Source organism: Amblyomma mixtum, chromosome 1 (assembly GCF_055824585.1).
Source record: "Amblyomma mixtum isolate Tamu chromosome 1, ASM5582458v1, whole genome shotgun sequence".
In the NCBI taxonomy this organism is placed as follows: Eukaryota; Metazoa; Arthropoda; class Arachnida; order Ixodida; family Ixodidae; genus Amblyomma; species Amblyomma mixtum.
Genome location: NC_143012.1, coordinates 190,812,609 through 190,831,979, shown reverse-complemented (window position 1 = coordinate 190,831,979; position 19,371 = coordinate 190,812,609). Strand labels below are relative to the sequence as shown.

The 19,371-nt window shown below is 44.8% G+C and overlaps 1 long non-coding RNA gene across 3 annotated transcripts; it reads right to left on the bottom strand.

Annotated features, from left to right (window-relative positions):
* Positions 1-3,714: 3,714 nt before the first annotated feature.
* LOC149370317 (uncharacterized) lies at positions 3,715-15,840 on the bottom strand. Of its 3 annotated transcripts, XR_016285697.1 has the most exons (4): positions 15,424-15,840; positions 14,243-14,316; positions 13,233-13,306; positions 3,715-3,862 (listed from the first exon to the last, which is right to left on the bottom strand). It is a non-coding gene; the product is annotated as an uncharacterized LOC149370317 (long non-coding RNA). The 3 variants fall into 3 exon arrangements; XR_016285698.1 differs by lacking the exon at positions 15,424-15,840 and having other exon boundaries at positions 14,243-14,994; XR_016285699.1 differs by lacking the exons at positions 14,243-14,316; positions 15,424-15,840 and adding an exon at positions 14,066-14,146.
* Positions 15,841-19,371: the final 3,531 nt, after the last annotated feature.

The following is a 19,371-nucleotide window of genomic DNA, read 5'->3' as shown; positions in this document are numbered from 1 at the left end:
CTACACGCAAATCTTTTACCCATCGCCTTTTCCGCGCCGCCGAGTCTCCGTGGTGTACTGACCAAGCTCGCCATTCTACTCCGACTGTTGTGCCAAGCTGAACAGTTTGTAAAAAATCTTCTGCAAATAGTTCTTGATACTATGCGCGTCGGTCTGTTTCTTTTCGCCTCAACTTTTTCTTCTCTTCATAATCCAACCTCCCCTGCCGGCCGATATTCAGATGCCAGTTCTGAGACCGGCCGCCACGGGGAAGCAAGACATCCTTTATTTGCGTATTAAATGAGTCGCCGCTGTGTCCACGGTCAGCCACCATATAGTGCCTAGAATATAGCCACCACTCACGGCAAAATGTTCCTTACCCTACTGAGCGAGAGATGGCGTTGCTGAGGCGGTGAAAAAGCGGACCCTCGAGACCCCCCCAGAACAGCAGAAAAGCGACACATTGCCGACTTCGGCGGTGCTCAGCAGATAGCTGGAGGCTGGATAGTCCAGGTCCGCGTCACTTTCCCCCTTTCTTTCGCTCCGAAAGGCACGCCGAAGGAACCAGAGCTTTGCAGAGGGGCGTTGCAAGCGCGAGTGAAAAGCACCATAGCACCGTCTCCCGCGACTCCCCACAATTGACCGGACAGACCTGTCACCCATACCATTGAGAAGTTGCGCCTAACGCCCTTTCTCTTGAAAAAAACCAGTTACGCACATGCTTTGCACGTGTTGGACTGCCTGGAAATATGTTTGCGCTGACGCTTGCTTTTTCCTTCGTGCTAGAACGCTGACGAGATTAAGAGGATTAGGAATATGTACAAGGGCGATAGAAAATAATGTGAACAGCATGTTGCCTACGCAATTCCAAATTGGAATTCATGTTTGTAGCGTACTTGTGTTCGAATTAGGCGCTGCGCTGTTCGCATTTCTTTCTATCGCGACAGTATCCTCTCAGGTGCAGGTTCCATGAAAGAGTGGTCAGCGATTTTTTTTTTCTGCGCCGAACCTGAAAAAAAAAAGAGAACTGACAGTGCATCAGGTCCACTTCGTGGAGCAGATATTTGACGAAACCGCCGTCACCGTTGCGCCGACATGTATGTCGCAAGTAAATGGCAAGTTCATTTAAGACGTGGAATTCGAGCTTAATACCTTTTTTTTTTATGGCACGGTCATTTTCGCAAATACTTAATTTTGTTGAATAGCTGAGCACTTCGATGTACGCAACTTTTATGGCCAAATAGTTGGAATTTCCTTACGTTTTTCGCCGAATAAGAACGAGTATGTGTTTATTTGGACGTAAAATAAAGATAGGCGAGGCTGAAAACAAAAACGAAAATACGCGCGAAATGTGCTTACCAGCTGCTCGCTTACGGCTAAGAGAAAAAATGCTGTAGTTTGGTCAGTCACTATGCAGTGGTTGGTATATTTAATTTAATGCCGATTGCAGCGCACGCGTGCATTCCCAAAACAATTTATTTGCAGAGCCATCTCTTATATTCAAATGCTCATTCATGTGCAAGCTAATATTGTTACTACTTTTACTTTTAGACATTTTTTACATCTAGAAAAATAACTTGGAAGTTGAGCCGGGCGTCACACAAAGGAACAATGAGGCGATCACTGACCTTGCCTCACACGCGTCTGCCTAACGCAGCTGTTGATGTCAGCCTCCAAAATATTTGTTTGCGTTACCTGACCGGCGGAGGGCTTTACAGGAAAAAAAAATAGTTTCGTTAGCGTGAGCTCTACGACTAAACACTGCATGCTTAGTGAATTACAATGAAAATTCGTCAGAAATAATATACACGCGCAACATACCAAACCAATTTAGCAAGAGAAAACCGCCTACTTCAGCTTGCGCACAGAAGTTATCCAGGCTTGCCGTCTCTCCTTCTCAATCATTTCACAGACAAGAATTCCCTGGAAAACCATTTTTGAATGGGAAAAAGTGTATGAACGCATTTTTTTTTATACACTGGAAGATTTCACTATACCAACCTCCCGTCGACATGCGTGCATGGTTTTGTTTCTTTTTGTCTTGCTATTAATGTTTTTGTTATCGCTCGATGCGAGCGATGGAAAAGTTCTGCAAGATTTTGCTACACATCGAAAATATTCCCCATTACCTCCAAAATTTCCTCAGCAGTAGATTACAAATTTCGAATATTGATTTTTTTTCCAGGAATGTGGGACATATGTCCAAAAAATCTATAGAGTTACACTGGCTGCTCTTGGCCGTTGATGTTGTGAGAACTATTGTGGCAGCAAACGACACAACAATACGTTTCTCCACTCTCTCAACGTCGAGGCATTCCAGTCATGACTCACAACGAGCGGCAACCCCTCTTTTGTGCACCCACGAGCAGGACCGCATATACGCACAATGAAAGAAAGAGTGTCAGCAGCGCGAGCAGCACAGGTACCAGTCGAGGCGTGGCTGACTCAATGCGCTGCGCCGGCGACGTGCCCCCACAGAATTTCGGAAATGACCAGCAGGCATGAAAAAAGTGCAATATAATCGCTGTTTTACATTCTTTACAAGTCCGGATAGTGAAGCTGGCTGACTGGCTCCAGCATTAGGTGAATTAAAACGAGGACGCAGCTATTATATCGCAGTTTTTCATGCCTCACTCATTGACGTCCCACTGATAGTGAAGTTATTGAAATTTAAACAGCAAGACAAAAATCGATAATAAATTATTTAGCAGTTCTAGGTGGTACTCCATGTATAATAATGCCTCACGCATCATTACAAAGAAGAAAACACGCACCCAAAGGTTAGGTGTCCATACTCCTTTAAGAGCCCTTACAGTTTGAAGAACAGGTGTCTAATTGACTCACATAATGAAATCAGCCGCATACTGTGGGCGATTCCTCTGCGCGGGGACGCACAGGCAGTCACTCGAGGCAGGTCTTTGTACAAAACGGTTTATTCTCACATCAGGGGGGCCGGTCGTCGTCGTGGCAGCTGGGTCAGGTGGTCCTTTGGCAAGGCTGGTCCAAGAGCGAGAGAGCGCGGGCCTTCCCGGTCGCGCCTTATGAAGGCTTTCTCCTAGCCTCGCTCCCCCCGCCCCACCACTCGGGAAGAAGGGGTCCGAGGCTACCCGCGGTGAGCGGCGCGAGATTTGACCTGCCCGCGAGCAGACCCTACATCTCCCCCCCCCTCAAACGTCCGTCCCGGGGTCCGCCAGTAGGCGTTCGATGACCTCCTGGTCCGGGTCCATAGAGTCGTCGCAGGGGGGAGGGGTGCTCGCCGGGGGGCCGCTCACCGCTAGCTGGATGGGCTCCTCACGAGCCGCCTGGGGGAGCGAGGCGCCTGGCTCCACTGGGGGCCCTGCCGGCAGCGCCCTCCAAAGCTCCTCGGCCGCCGGGGACAGCAGGTCTGGGCGGCTGGACTGGAGGATGCGGAGGGCCGCCTCCACCGGGCTGACCCTCTGCAGTGGCACCCCTATTGGAAAAAAAGGCAATGATGTAAATATTGGAAACCAACACTGGAAACCTTGGTGGATTATGGTAATGGAAAATGCGTTGGAATGACTGGGCATGTTGGAATGCTGGGCATGTTGGAATGACTGGGCATGTTGGAATGACTGGGCATGTTGGAATAACTGGGCATGTTGGAATGACTGGGCATGTTGGAATGACTGGGCATGTTGGAATGACTGGGAGATGTTGGGGCAGGGGCCATGCAGCAATGTTATGTCTGTCGCAATGAGACAGCAAATTTCAAAATAGATGAAGCTCCTACAGCCAGTTTTATTTTGTGTTCATGCTCCTCTTGCTCTTCTTTAGCCACTTGTCAATGCAGCTGGGCCCCATGAAACAGCCTTGTTGATGTACCACCGGTGCATGAGGGCTTGGGAAAACTGGGCGATGCACTCTGCAGAAAAGATTGAAATGAAAGAATTAGGATCCACAAGTTTTTATTCTTGCCAGTATTAGAGTGCTAAAAAAGTAAACTCCGTATTGTGGCCACAGGAATAAAGTGAGCCTATATCAAGAACCACTGAAGCTATTCGCACTCAAAAAGAAAAATAATTTGAGGTTCTTATTCAATATATCATATGCTCGTCATTAAGTACCATCATCAGCAGCATAACTAGCACCACTGCAAGACAAAGGCCTCTCCTATATCCCTAAACATAAGCCTGACGTGTGCCATAATGAGCAAAATAAAAAAGCCATCGTTTTTTGTCCTCTGAAGGCTTTTAGTGGGGTATTAATAAGAGGGACAATATAAAGGTAACATCAGAAGGGTGACTGCAGTAGCACAGCTGAGATGTCGCAGACGATACACTACGAAAAGAGGCATACAATCCATTGATACATCAGTTGCAAAAAATAAAAACAGCAGCAAAGAAAAGGTAAAACAAACCAGTGTCAATGCTCCAAGCGATATCACTTATTTCCATAATTTTGAGGGACCACATGCAATGAAAATGTGGTGAGGTAGAGTCACAAGCGAAGGCCATTCTATTCTCGATTTAATTATTACTAACTCTATGCAGCTGAATGCTTTTTCTGGTGTTTTATCTTGTTGTGTTAGTGACCATCTTCCTGTGTTTGCTTGCATTGAGAACGCTAGTACAATAGGAAGTAAGTCCACATCAATCACATACCAAGCTATTACAGAATCATCATTGAAATCCTTTAGGGATGCGCTCATGAAAGTATATTGGAGTAAGATAGCTGAACTTCATGATGCAAATGTTGCCTATAATACGTTTGTCGATTGCTTTAAACAGATAAATCACGACTGCTTTCCTCTTGTAACACGCGTGAAAAGTCGCAGAATCCGCAAGCCATGGGTAACGCCAGAGCTTCGCGGAGAAATACAAATGAAAGACAAGCTGTACAGAAAATTTTTGAGCAGCCGGAAGGTTGAGGACCTTGCGGTATTTAAGAAATATAGGAACAAATTGACTAAAAAACTGCGGTCTACACGAACAGCCTATCACGTGTCACTTCTAGATGTTAAGAATGTTCGAAATGGTGTACTATGATCGAGATTAAATACACTTCTGCAGCGGGACAGTTCACGCACTGCATTAACAAAATTAAATATTGATGGAAAGGAAGTTTCTGGCGTCGAACTGGCTAATGTATTCAATACTTTTTTAACGAGCTTGGCTACCCGTGCTATAACACGTGCTGCCGGATCTGACGCTTGCAAATATGTTCGAATTCAGAATGATGAAACAATTTTTCTGCACCCAGTCACGGTAGACGAAGTAGTGTCGGTGATAACAAATCTTAACAATAGCAGTAGCTGTGACATTGATGATATCCAAATACGGCCAGTCAAGCATGTAGTTGACATAATTGCTCCCATACTTGCTCACATCTTTAACATCTGTTTAGAAACTGCAGTTTTTACGGAAAAAATGCAATTAGCAAAAGTTGTTGTTCTTTACAAAAAAGGAGATCGCAACGCCCTCGCCAACTACAGACCAATCTCTATTTTGCCAGTGTTTTCGAAAGTATTTGAGAAAATGCTGCATCTAAGAATGTCAAATTTCATCCATAAATTTAACTTGCTAACACCATTTCAGTTTGGCTTCTGCAAAAGCAAATCCACTGAACTTGCATTACTCCAACAAAAGGAATATATAATAAAGCAACTTGAAAACAAATCTATTGTCATTGGTGTATTTGTGGACTTCTCAAAGGCTTTTGACCTGGTAAATCATAAAATCTTACTAAATAAATTACACTACTATGGTATCCGAGAAAAAGCGCTCTCATTGTTAAGTTCTTATTTGTCGTTTAGACAGCAAGTGGTGTACATAAATGGTATACAGTCTGAACCGAAGCCGCTCTTCTACGGTGTCCCCCAAGGCAGTACGCTAGGGCCTCTACTCTTCAATATTTACCGAAACGATATTGTCAACATTAGCGATAATACAAAGTTTTCCATCTATGCAGACGATACGAGCGTATTTTTTTCGGGTGAAAATGTTCATGAACTTATCAAACAATGTAATGCCACAATGCCTCTTGAGGTCTGGTCTGCAGTTAACCTGATGCAAATAAATGAGAGTGAGACCAAAGCTGTCATATTTAGGCCGAAAAATAAAGTTATCCCACTGCACGAGAATATTATATTAAACTCGCGGGCTGTAGAAATTGTTGAGCAGTTTAAATGCCTTGGGGTCATATTTTCTGCCAGTATGTCATGGGATTATCATGTCAATTATATCTTGAAAAAAAATAGCTCAAATCACTGGTGTTATAGGCCGTCTAAAATACATACTTCCCACAAAAACTAAGATGCTGGTATACAATTCAATATTCAACTCGCATTTAAACTATTGCCAGTTGGTGTGGGGCACTACAACATTCACTAACCTTGAACGTATTCATTTAATGCAAAAAAGATATCTCCGAAATGCATATAATTTACCGTTCCGACATCCCAGTGCAGCTTTCTTTTGTCATTCCAGAGTTAATAAAGCACATAATCTTTATAAATATCGCCTCAGTGTTACTTTTAAAACAGAAATCAAGAAGAATGTAACAAATCTTAAAAATTTTGCAGAACTAAGGAAAAAAGAATCAGTCTATCCAACAAGACGTGGCGAAGAATGGACAGTGCCAACACCTCGACTAAATCTTGGTAGGGAATGCCTTCAGTACACACTTCCATCTCTTCTAAATAGGTATATCCACATTAACCTCGATTTGTTTTCTTTTTCACGTCATGAACTACATAATTTGTTTTTGCATAACATTGTTTAAGTTTCATTATGTATACATATTGCTGTTTCGTGTATTCTCCGGTGCTTCCTTGATGTGCTTGTTTTTTAAAATTGTATAAACTCTTGTGTTGCCTCCCTGTCAATAATAAGGATTGTAGACTCGTCAAGCTGCCCAAGGGCAGCTTTTTTCTACGATTCCTCCATCTGTAGTGCTAGATGGGAAATAAACTTTGATTTGATTTATTCTTCAATGGGAACAGGAAAAATTTCTTGATTTAGTTGTGATGGCATCCTGGTCTGAAGCGGGGCAGCAACATTTAACATTAAGTTGTGGAAAAGTATTGTAGAGTATATGGAACACACCTAAACGAGCGTTTCCCCTTTTATGCAGTGATGTCTGGTGGTCAAATGAGATGACTGATTACACATATGCTGTACCAAGTGTCGCTGTTGGATTAAAGGGAGTTGGTGGCGTAGCATCAAACAGTTTGGTGCAAAATTGAAAGAGCTAGGGAATACTTCAGTTTGGAATCAATAAAATTTTTATGCATAAACTGCGCAGCATGGCAAGAGCACACAGATCATGACATCTCCTGATAAACCCGAGTGCCCTTGTGGTGCCAGCAGCATGTATCGTGACATGCTCCAAGTATGTGGGGCTGCATCTGGTTAAGGTTTCTCCATACCATTAACCCTAGAGGTGGGAAAGGAGGTCAATACGTTGACAAAACAATGCAGACAAGACAAGGACAACGAAGGAATAAATATGATGGCATGAGTGCTGACTATCGCCAATGTGTATTGGAAACCACGTCAAAATATATACACTGTGGCCTAAAAAAAACAACGAACAAAGGGCACCTTGTGTCAACCACATTGCATGAGTGTAAAACAAAACAAAAACTGACAAAGAAGCATTTAAGAGCATGAACTCTTCCTTAGGAAGCGTAAAGAAGGTGTGCTAACACAGTGATTACGGTTTTTTTTTAAATTTCAGTGGCCTCGATTATCTCACGCACAAACTTTTCTGTGTCTGTCAGGCAAAATGCAGAACATGAATTCCGGTTCACAGCGTTTAGGATCTGGCAAACAATTGAAATTGCGACAGTGAATCATCAAAGTTCTCCCGCAAGCTTTGTTCACATCATCGTGGTGGTCTTTTAAACCTCTCAGTGACACACTTGCCTGTTTTCCCACTGTAAACATAGCCACATTTCAAGGCGTTCGAACACACTATGTCTTCTGTGCAGTGCACGAAGAGACTCTGATGGATAATCTCGGTTGACTACAGGTACTGAAACTTCATAGGGTTAGAAAAACAATATCGACGCCAACTCGACTGCCTATTTAACCGGTGCGACCAATTGTGGATGTAGAGAAAGGTACGTACAAACTTCCTTTTGGGAGTTACAGTCTCGACGGGGGCACAAAAAGAATGTTTCAACTTCTGCTTAAAGCAATCGGCTAAAGACACTGACAAAGGTTCTAAATATCCAGTAAAGGACAAACGGCATATGAGCTGGGCAAAACTGGATGTCATGGCAATCAAACAGGATTTCATTAAGGAATTTTTGAAGCAAAGGTTAGTGACACCTCTTGACCAGCTTAGACTGAACCGAAGAAAATGGTAAAAGTAGCTTGTTTTCCCTTGGCTCGTAAGCCCAACAAGTGTAACCACCCAAGATTGAGATCCAATAAATGTGATGACATATTATCCTCTATAATTTCAGTGGTGATTCAAAGTGGACTGAGGCTTTGACTGAACTCCTCTCTCACCTTAGACAATGCTTCGTCAGGATTGGAGATCCTGCAATAAGCCACGTAACAGCGGCGCTAATAGTTTTTTTTGCAAAAACAAGCTATTCTGAAATGTAATAAAGGTGGACTGAAGGTATGAGCTTAAAAGTGCGACAAAATTATTCACCAAAACGCCTGAGACGTTTGGAATGCCACTGCTCCATTTAGGTTAATGAATTCTTCAACACATTATTGATCCTGATTGAGGGATGGCATAATATAAATCTTTGATGTCAACATAGCACCCCATGAAACTGGTGCGAGAGTTATTGTGTAGAAACTGCGTTACTTTCTCTGCAGATCTTACACGAGAGGAGTCATCAATGCTCAGCAACTTAATTTTATGTCGCAAAGAGAAGGCGATTTGTTTCTGACAGGTTCCAGTCTCTTAAACTACAACCCTCAAGGAGCAGTCACCTTTATGGGTCTTTGCGGTAAAGAAGATAGCTGGACAATTTTTCTTACTGAAGTTGATGGCATTAGCCTGATGGTTAAACTCTAGATTGTTAATGTTTCTTGGCACTGGACTTTGCTTTTAACAAATCAGATAGTAAGTGACACTCAAATTCAGAATACACTGCATCTGTGGCCTTGGACTGACAGGCGCCTTTCGATACGACCACAAAACCACCGTTTATCAGCAGTTGAAAGCAAGAGGGCCCACCCTCTTAAATACGACACAGTTCGGCCTGTGGGCAAGTTCCTAAAGAGGGTTCAAACCGTGACACTGCATCAAAACATCCCGAAGCACACCTGTCACACTCAGGTCTGTGCGTGGAAAAGGCAACTCGTCAAACCATGGCAAGCATCTCCACAATAGTTCTCTTCGGAGGAACGGAAAATTTTGGTCCATAAGCACTTCAAGGACCAGACGAGGCAGCGACTCCAAGCTGAAGGTGTGCACCTTGTTGTCAAACTCTTGTGCCTGAAAACAAGCCAGGGAGTGGCTGGTTGACGGTGTCACGCACCGTTGACCAGGTGAAAGCCATCTGGAATGCCACTTTGCAGCCACTTTGCGCTCACTAGCCCGGAGCAGAGAAGCCAAGGCACGAGTGTCTGAAAACAAGGTGCACAATGTCGACACTGAGTTGCTGCCTCGTCTGCTGCTTGAAGCATATACGGGCCAAAATTTGCCATTGTTCCTTCGAAGAGGACTATTCTGGAGCTGTTTGCCATACTTTGACGTCTTGCCTTCCTGTGCCTGGACCTGAGCGTGACAGGTGTGTTTCAGGGGGCGTTGGTTGATGGGGTGTCGTGGTTTGAACCATGCCAGGAACTTGCCCGCAGGCTGAACTGTAACGGGTTTAAGACGGTGGGCCCTATCGCATTCAACTGCTGATAAAGAAGGTGGTTTTGTGGTCATGTCTAAAGGCGTCTTTCTGTCCAAGGCAACGGAGGCAGTTAATTCTGAGTTCAAGTGTCACACAACAGCTGATTTGTTAATAGCAATGTCCAGAGCCAAGAAACTATGTAATAATCTAAAGTTGAACCATCTGGCTAATGTATCAACTTCAGCAAGAAACTAGCAGAGGTGCCAATGAGAGGTCAAAAGACCACCGTTACGATGTGAACAAAGCTAGCAGGGAGAATCTGATGTTTCATTGTCGCGACTGCGATCGTTTGCCACATCCTTTATGCTGTGAGGCGTAATTTCTTGTGCTGCATTGTGATAGACAGACACAGAAAAGTTTGTGCATGAGATGATCGAGGCCACTGAAATTGTAGAAAAAACGCAATCAATGTGTTAACACACCTTCTTTATCGCTCCCTAAGAAAGAGTTCATGCTCTTAAATGCTTCATATTCAACTTTCGTTTTGTTTTTGACAGATCCAAAGTGAATGTTACAAGGCACCCTTTCTTCATTCTTTTTTTAGGCCACAGTGTATATATTTTGATGTGCTTTCCAATAAACCTTCTTGAAAGTCAGCACTCGCACCGTCGCATTCCTTCCTCATCTTTCTCTTCTTTGCGCTGTTTTGACATAATGAATTACAAACAAGCCCATTCATCCGTCTTGCAAAAGTCAATACAGTCAGAGTAGCTGAGATAGTTGGGGCATCCTTCAGAATAATGCAGTCATAAAGACAAGGTTGGGACATAAAGACAAAGACTGTTATTGAATGGCTAATATTAATGTACTTTAGTAATGTGCTTGGTTTGGTTTATGGGGGTTTAACATCCCAAAGTGACTCAGGATGAGGGACGCCTTATGATTTTGCATATTGATATGCTGGGCTTCATAAGAGAAGAAGTACAATAGCTTTTTAAGGCCAGCCGTAGAACAGGAAGCAATGAATCTACACTAATATCAAAGAATGAAGGCTCAAGCATGAGAGTGTAGCTAAAAGGTTATAATGACAAACATGAAAAGCTTTGGAGAAATTCAAGTCGATGACACTTGCCTAAAATAAAGAATCTAAATTTGGGTGAAAATCTGTTGTGAATTCAAAAAGTTGGATTGCACATTAGTAAAGAGAATGGGAGCCGTGATGAGTGGTATAGAAATATTAGTTTGAATTATGGTGGCAAGTAATATGCGGACTCATTTCGTGCTCTAACAGTTCATGCAAAATGCACATCAATAAAATAGGAGAACAGTTTGGGGATCAGAACGGTTTCCAGCCTTAATTATTGACAGGTCAGCTTCAGGTTGTCAGGGATAGAACCAAGAGGTTTGGATTGGCTAACAATTATTGGTAAAATCTGTCTTCAGATATCCTCAGTAGTTTAAAGTATGTCAGAAGGCTTCTCACACAGCCCTCAGGTACTCGAAAGCTTGTGCTTATCAATGACTTTCGAGACATGATGAGAAGCAATGGTTAATGCAGTGAAATGGGTAACAAATAACTGATTTTTCTCAAGAAAGTGCCCATGGAACATGCTGTCAAACAAATTCCCAAGGATCCTTCAATTAAGCCCAAAATGACAGTTTATGGGTAGCCACTTTGTTATAACCATCACATACAAAAAAAGAGACACCAGAAGCCCTCCTTATTCACTGAAAACAAGGGAGAATTATGAGACATCATTCCGGCACACAAAATCACACGGATGAAGAGAGTAGACTCCATGGACACCATATTTCAACTGAGGTTTATTCCACAACACAGGCTTTTTATGTGCAAAGGGGTACTAGTGATCCCTGGGGCTGAAAAGTATTTCCGCCACCAGATAACAATTATTCAGGACGGCAAAAACCAAAACACAAAAAAACATAGGGGTAAAGGTATCTTGCCACTCACATTAAACACATCGGCACGCCTATGCATCACCTACCTGGCTGACCCAACAAACATATTTGCCTCCAGATAATCTATTTCTTTTTCTGGAGCGCTGCAGAAGGGCTGCTGACGTAATTCTCTTTTTCAACAGAGATACAAAAGGCTTAAAAAATTTCCCAGCCCTTTCAAGTGCTAAACTTGCACAAGGCATGTGTTTCTTTCAAAAACGCCTTGCATGCTCGCTTGTGCGAGCAAAGGCGAATGTGCTCAGCTAAATGACCTCTGCCACTTAATGAATCAGCTGTCCTGCAATGTTCAAGCAAGCGTTCATTGATGCAAGCCTCGTCTGTCTAATGTAATGTTTGCCACAGGCAAGGAGGATGCTGTACACCATGTCAACCTCATGTTTAACGAGGGGTTTGGTGTGCTTAGTTTTGTAGGCAGGCTTTTTCGTAACGTCATTTATCAGGTGGCACATGCATCCCAGCTTTCCCAAGCTGAAAATACGACATGTACATCGTGTTTGTCACTGGCCTTCTTGAGGCGGTGTGACACCTGATGCCAATAGGGCACAATGACAGGTCACTGTTGCGAATGTGCGTTGTCTTCCGGCTTGCGCTGCCCAGCACACTTCATCTCTCGAACCTGGCTTTCTACCACTAAGGCTACAATTTCTCCTGTGAAAACTGCCTGCTCCAGTCTCCTTACTTGCGCATTGATGCTGTCACAGAGTCGTGACAGCGTCAATGCCGAAGTAAGGCGACTGGAGCAGGCAGGCAGAAAAAGAAATAGATTATCTCAACGCAAATGTGTGTTGGGTCAGCCAGGTAGGCAATGTTTAGTCACGCCAATGCATTCAACTTGAGTGACAAGCTAACCTTACGCCTATGTTTTTGTTTTTGCAACATTGAATAATTGTTACCTGGTCGAGGAAACACTTTTCAGCCACAGGGGTCACTAGTACCACTTTGCATGTAAAAAGCTCATGTTGTGGAATCAACCTCAGTTGAAGTATGGGGTCTCTGGAGTCTACTCTCTTCGTTCATGTGTTTTTGTACACTGGAATGATGTCTCATAATTCTACCCAGAACCAATTAGCTCAGCTCTCCATGCTTAGCAAAAACAAGGCAGCAGTAATGAAACCAGTTCTCATGTGTGCACTTTTTCTTTTACATATGTGACCTGCGATGAGTGGCATAAAAACACATATTTAAGTTAACACACATGCATCATAATGTTAATATTCGTAGTCAAATAGTATCACATAATGCAGCCAAAAACATGCAGACATTTCGCACTTCATGCATAGAATGCAACGGTTAAAAGACGAGCAATATTGAATGTAAAACTTCAAATGGCCTGCAACCGGCCCATTCTGACAGCCAACTAATATTACTCATATAAACATGTAAACATATCAGGCCAGAGCAATCCAAACTGCTCCAAGCAGTAGCATTAAGGAAAAGAGCAATGAAAGTAAGAGAACATTTCATGGCAACCACAAGAACAAAGCACAATGCAGTAACAACTTACAACACAGCTTTTGACTTCATCTGGTGGCCACAAAATCCATGCCATTGACTCGGACTGGAAGACAGATGTGCCACCTGCAGATACCAATTTTCCATTATCACTATGACAGGAGTGCAAAAACAAGCATGCGAACTCGGTCCAACAGTGAATATCACATGAATGTAAAAAGATCACGAAAAATATACTTGCCCAAGTATACGCAAATATACTTGCCCAAGTATACGCCTCAATACAAAGGAAAACTACCCTGTTTAAAATGCATCAGTTCCCCTAGCACTAGTAAAGGAATCTTGCTATGAGCAAAACAAATCTGCGTTCGAAAGCGTAGATAAACATCGTAATAACTGAGACAATTATTGCGTCACTTGTTTTCCTCAGAAACCAATTTTCAAACAGCAGAGTGATCGAAATGCAAGATCCTATACTCTGGGTAGCCAGAAACGCTATCGGTATCATAAAAAAAAAAAATCTTCACATACTCATTTAAAAATTAGATCCTGACGGCCGGAAATTAACTTTCGTTGGTAACTGCAACCTGAGACAGTGCTTTCTTTATAGTGGGGTTTGAATTCAGATGCGGAAAATGGGCACTGATCGTATTGGAGGGTTCCGGATTAATTTAGACCACCTAGAATTTCTTAACGTGAGCTGACATCGCACAGCACAGGGGCATTCTTTTTTTCATTTCACCTAAATCGAAATGCGGCTACTGCCATCAGGATCGACCCCACGACCTAAGGTTCAACAGTCTAGTGCCAAGCAAAAACCGCGGCGAATAAAAAGTGTTTCAATCCCCCTCAAAGTGCTAACGCTATCTTGAAAGACAATCATACATTTTACGCACAGCCAAAGTGCCGGTCCTTGAAACGTGCGCGGTGGTGTGAACAAGCATGGGCTCTGCAGAGCAATCCAAACTGCTCCAAGCAGTAGCATTAAGGAAAAGAGCAATGGAAGTAAGAGAACATTTCATGGCAACCACAAGAACAAAGCACAATGCAGTAACAACTTACAACACAGCTTTTGACTTCATCTGGTGGCCACAAAATCCATGCCATTGACTCGGACTGGAAGACAGATGTGCCACCTGCAGATACCAATTTTCCATTATCACTATGACAGGAGTACAAAAACAAGCATGCGAACTCGGTCCAACAGTGAATATCACATGAATGTAAAAAGATCACGAAAAATATACTTGCCCAAGTATACGCAAATATACTTGCCCAAGTATACGCCTCAATACAAAGGAAAACTACCCTGTTTAAAATGCATCAGTTCCCCTAGCACTAGTAAAGGAATCTTGCTATGAGCAAAACAAATCTGCGTTCGAAAGCGTAGATAAACATCGTAATAACTGAGACAATTATTGCGTCACTTGTTTTCCTCAGAAACCAATTTTCAAACAGCAGAGTGATCGAAATGCAAGATCCTATACTCTGGGTAGCCAGAAACGCTATCGGTATCATAAAAAAAAAAATCTTCACATACTCATTTAAAAATTAGATCCTGACGGCCGGAAATTAACTTTCGTTGGTAACTGCAACCTGAGACAGTGCTTTCTTTATAGTGGGGTTTGAATTCAGATGCGGAAAATGGGCACTGATCGTATTGGAGGGTTCCGGATTAATTTAGACCACCTAGAATTTCTTAACGTGAGCTGACATCGCACAGCACAGGGGCATTCTTTTTTTCATTTCACCTAAATCGAAATGCGGCTACTGCCATCAGGATCGACCCCACGACCTAAGGTTCAACAGTCTAGGGCCAAGCAAAAACCGCGGCGAATAAAAAGTGTTTCAATCCCCCTCAAAGTGCTAACGCTATCTTGAAAGACAATCATACATTTTACGCACAGCCAAAGTGCCGGTCCTTGAAACGTGCGCGGTGGTGTGAACAAGCATGGGCAGAAACGCGTAGAACGAGGCATATACGAGGACAAATCTGTGCTCAACAAGAAACAAAACGCGCAAACATGCGCATACCAAAATCATGCAAAGCTAGCGCACGCACGGTCGCATCCCCTTCGCCAAAACAAGTACCGACAGCGACAATTCTTGGCAGAGCAACTCACCGCGGCGACAACAAAAGCGCCTTAAACGCTTTTTATAGCATTGAACACGAATACTGCAGCAGTACGACAGGTCACCGTTCCAGCATTATATGCTTCGGATAATGCACGAGTACTGCTTACCTTTTCAGATGATTGCGTAGTCGTGCAGAACGCTGTTTGCCTTCGTGTCACGGGCACTACACCAACCAGTGAGATTTCAGCACGAGTGCTACGTAGCCGGCACTCTCTACCACGTAGTCACACAGAAGAAAATATTCCGGGCCTTATTTGGAACATTTCCACCGCGACACTGCCCGCGCGTCTTTGTGCCTGGACACCCATCCTGGACTACACAAAGAAGCGCACAGACTGAAAAGTTAGAGAGACCAGAAAAATGACACTTTGCCTCGAATAGGCTACGTCGACAGCACTGCGCGATTGTGCACCCTTGAGCAAGAAGAAACACACGCAAACCACAACACAGTTCACGACGGCTCACAATCCAAGTAGCGAATTGTAGCAAGCGCCGAAGCGCGATGCACGCGACGCAGCACCCGAACCGCCATTAGGGTTATACAGAAAAACAGCTACCGGCAGCCACCTGGCGGTGACAACCAGTTTTTGTTTCGGTTTCGTTGTGAAAAAGCTTGTATCCTACTTTTTATTTTATTTTTGGTATTTTTATTGGGTATTCAGCCGTATCGGCATCCACAGAAATTGCAGCGATTGCGAGCAATTACCACTGGTAGAAACGCGCGAATTAACGACCTGTTGCTTGCGCTGCGGTTGAAAAATGCCTGAGTTCTCACGGCAGTATGGCTTGCTGCTTTGCTCATTCACGAAATTATTTGCCGATTTCTGTTTGTATGGGGAAGTTTTTTTTTATATTGATGGGAGATCAGCAAGGCTAACAAAATACCCAACGTAGCAGTCGTAGAGAGTAGGTTGTCGTAAAAACATGGTGACGCTGTTTGATCGGCAGCACGACGTGAGAGGCGGCAGCGTTGAAACGCGCGTCGAGAGAACAACCTCCACGGTATATGCTTTCTTGAGACTACAGTGAAGGTGTGCATTTTTTATAGTGGAGTTCTCTCATCCAACGTGAAAACCAAATCAATTCTTAGTATGAAATATGCTGTGTAATTTATATCCTCATATTGTATTTATATATATCTGCATTTCTATTTTGAAAAACAGTGTTGTACTGGTAATTGTGTACCGAGGTGCATGTATAAGAGTGCAGCCTTGTCGAAATATTCTGTGTATATATTTGTATTCGTAACCCTTCTACAAAGAAGCTGTGTGGCCAGCTATGTGGTTAACAATTTGTTAATTGAATTAGTATATGTCTTGAAATGCACGCTCAATAAAATTTTCTGAATGAAATTGAGTGTTCAGATTCAGGCATGCAGGGCTCTGCAAACCTGCAATTTATTATTTTGTGAACAATGAAGTTAAACTTTTTCTCAAATATTTTGCTAATGATAATCTAAGCCCAAGTATATAAGTCGTTACTTTTTAAAAAATTTTTCTGAAACTGTCAAGTCAACAAATGCACGTGTAAAAAAAGAGAAATTTGTCTTGCAGTTTTTATTCCAACAGCATAAAGTGCCAAGTGTACAGTCTTTGTCAAAAGTAACCAGGCTGCATGGTTTGCTTCTAGCTTGTATAGAGGAGTGTTATTCCTAAGGATCAAAACGTGTTGGAAGGTAATAAGACCCTCAGCCCTTACCTTTAGCTACCATTCCAGCTTCAGGGAAGCTGTGAGGGATCCGCTGTACGAGCTAGAAGCAAACCATGCAGCCTGGTTACTTTTGACAAAGACTGTACGTTTGATGGATTTGACCCACTGAGATTGTTAGTGCATTGATGAGTTTCATTTTGTCAACCATATAGGCACATGCATATGCAGTATCTGCTGCCCAGCATCGGCCATTCAAATACAGCCATGGTTTGTGCCATGCCAAACAAGTAGGTACAGTCGTGGGTAAAAAAGATTAGCACACATGACGGAACACCAGAGCGCCGGAATGACAACGCCTGGCACTGCGGGTGGCGGAGAGGCTGATAACGGGAGTGCCGGGCCGTTCCCATTCTACAGTATTAAGGGGGTCTGCCACGGACAGTAAAATTACTGCGGACTGCCACGGACAGCAAATTAGCGGACTGCCACGGACAGCAAAACTGCTGACTAAAAGCAGCGCTATCATCTATTGTTCCCGCGAGTTCCTTTTGACAAACCATCGCGGACATAAAAAAACAGTAATAAAAAGAAGCCATCTGTGCTCATGATAACCGAGCCAAAATAAATTCCGCAAGCACAGTCACGTAGGGTTGGCACTTCAACGCTCGCGCGGTGCACGCTTGATAAAGCTTACTTCCTGCCCCCCCCCCCCCCCCCCCCCCCCTAGGCTGCAAACATGGAAACGGCCCGTTAGGCAGTTCTGCCTACCGCAGCGCCGCGTGGTGAGATATACGAATTCTGATCGCCAGTGATCTGTGCTAATATTTTTTGCTCGCGACTGTACACATCCATAGGCTCCCACCGTGGTTTCCACATAGTCCAGTGTTGCCTGCCAGGCCCACCGAGATAATCACGATGGATACCACCAAGCCCATCCCGTCCCACCGTGTTCACTGAAGTGTCCAGCGTGGTTTCCATTCAGCCCAATATTGTTTACTGAAAGTGCCAGTGCAGCCACCACAATTTCCACTCAATCCAGGGTGGCCCAAAGTCGCCATTAGTGCATCCAACATCTCTCCCATTCGCTCCAACAGCACCCAGCGTGGAAACCAACACTTCCAATCAGCCCACCGTTTTCTCCAACATGGAAACCAACACTTCCATTCGGCCCACCGTTTTCTCCAACATGACTTTTGCTGGAATTTTCAACAGGGACAGCGGGGAAAGGTGCTGCAGTCACCGTTATGCCAGGTATGCAACGCACCGGCCTCATGGCGGAGCCGGTGCACAACAAGTGTGCCGCAGAGCGAGCACAGGCCGGCTCGCTCCTCGTCGTTGTACAAGCGGCCGATGGCTCCTGGACCGCCTGGGTTGCGGCTGCTCGGCGGCCGAAGCGCCGCTGGGTGCTGAGGGGTGCCCTGCGCTTGATGATCCCTAGCGCCCTTGCGTTGGCCTGCACCACTGGGAGGTGCTCTCCATTGGTTAGGCATGTGGTTTGGCTGGCGGTGGGGGCCACCGCGGCCGTGGAACCTGCGCCACTCGCGCGGCTCCTGCCGCCAGCCGGGTGGCGCGCCTTGATGGCGGCCACCGTTCGACGGTGGTCTGCCTTGCCTTCTGGAGTCCGAGCCACGGGCGTCGGTCCACTGGAGCTTCCTAGAAGACATACTGAGAGGGCGAGAGCACTGCGAGTGATAATTGATCGAGAGAAACGGGTGCTACCTGGTCCTCAGGTTGTAGCGTCGGTTGCGAACCGCACCGCTACCTGCTCGTCCTCCCGGGGGTGAGATCGCCGCATCGCGCTGATTTTCCACCGCTTCGCAGCCATCGTCCTTGCGAAGGTCGAAAGCCTTCAAATCAGCGACATGCACCGGACCGGCGGTTTCGCCGTTTGTCAACAACCGCAGCTGGTAGGTGAGCGGCGTAGTCCGTGCCGTAACTTGGTACGGCCCAGCCCACTTGTGCGCTAGCGACGCGGCGAAACCGCGCGCTGCCTTACTAAGTGGGTGCGTTCTCTTGAGTACTAAGTCGCCCGTGTTGAAAACGACGTGACGGCGACCTTTGTTGTACTGATCCGCCTGCTCCATGCGCGCGATATCGAGGTTTTCGCGGGCTGCTCGCTGCGCTGCCTCCAGGCGCTCCCGGAGCCTTGCCGCGTACTGCGAAAGCGGAGGGGGCGCAGGCCGCCGCGTCGAGTAGGGCATTCTCTAGCGGAAAAGCGATCTCTCTCCCAAAATTTAAGTAAGCGGGTGTAATACCCACTGACCTGTTCACGGTTGTCCTTGTAGCGAACGCAAGTTCGGACAGCCGCGCGTCCCAATCTCTGTGCTGCTCGGTCGTCGCGACCAGCATGCTCTTCACATTTCGATTCACCCGCTCGGTTATGTTGCTCTGAGCGTGGTAGGGAC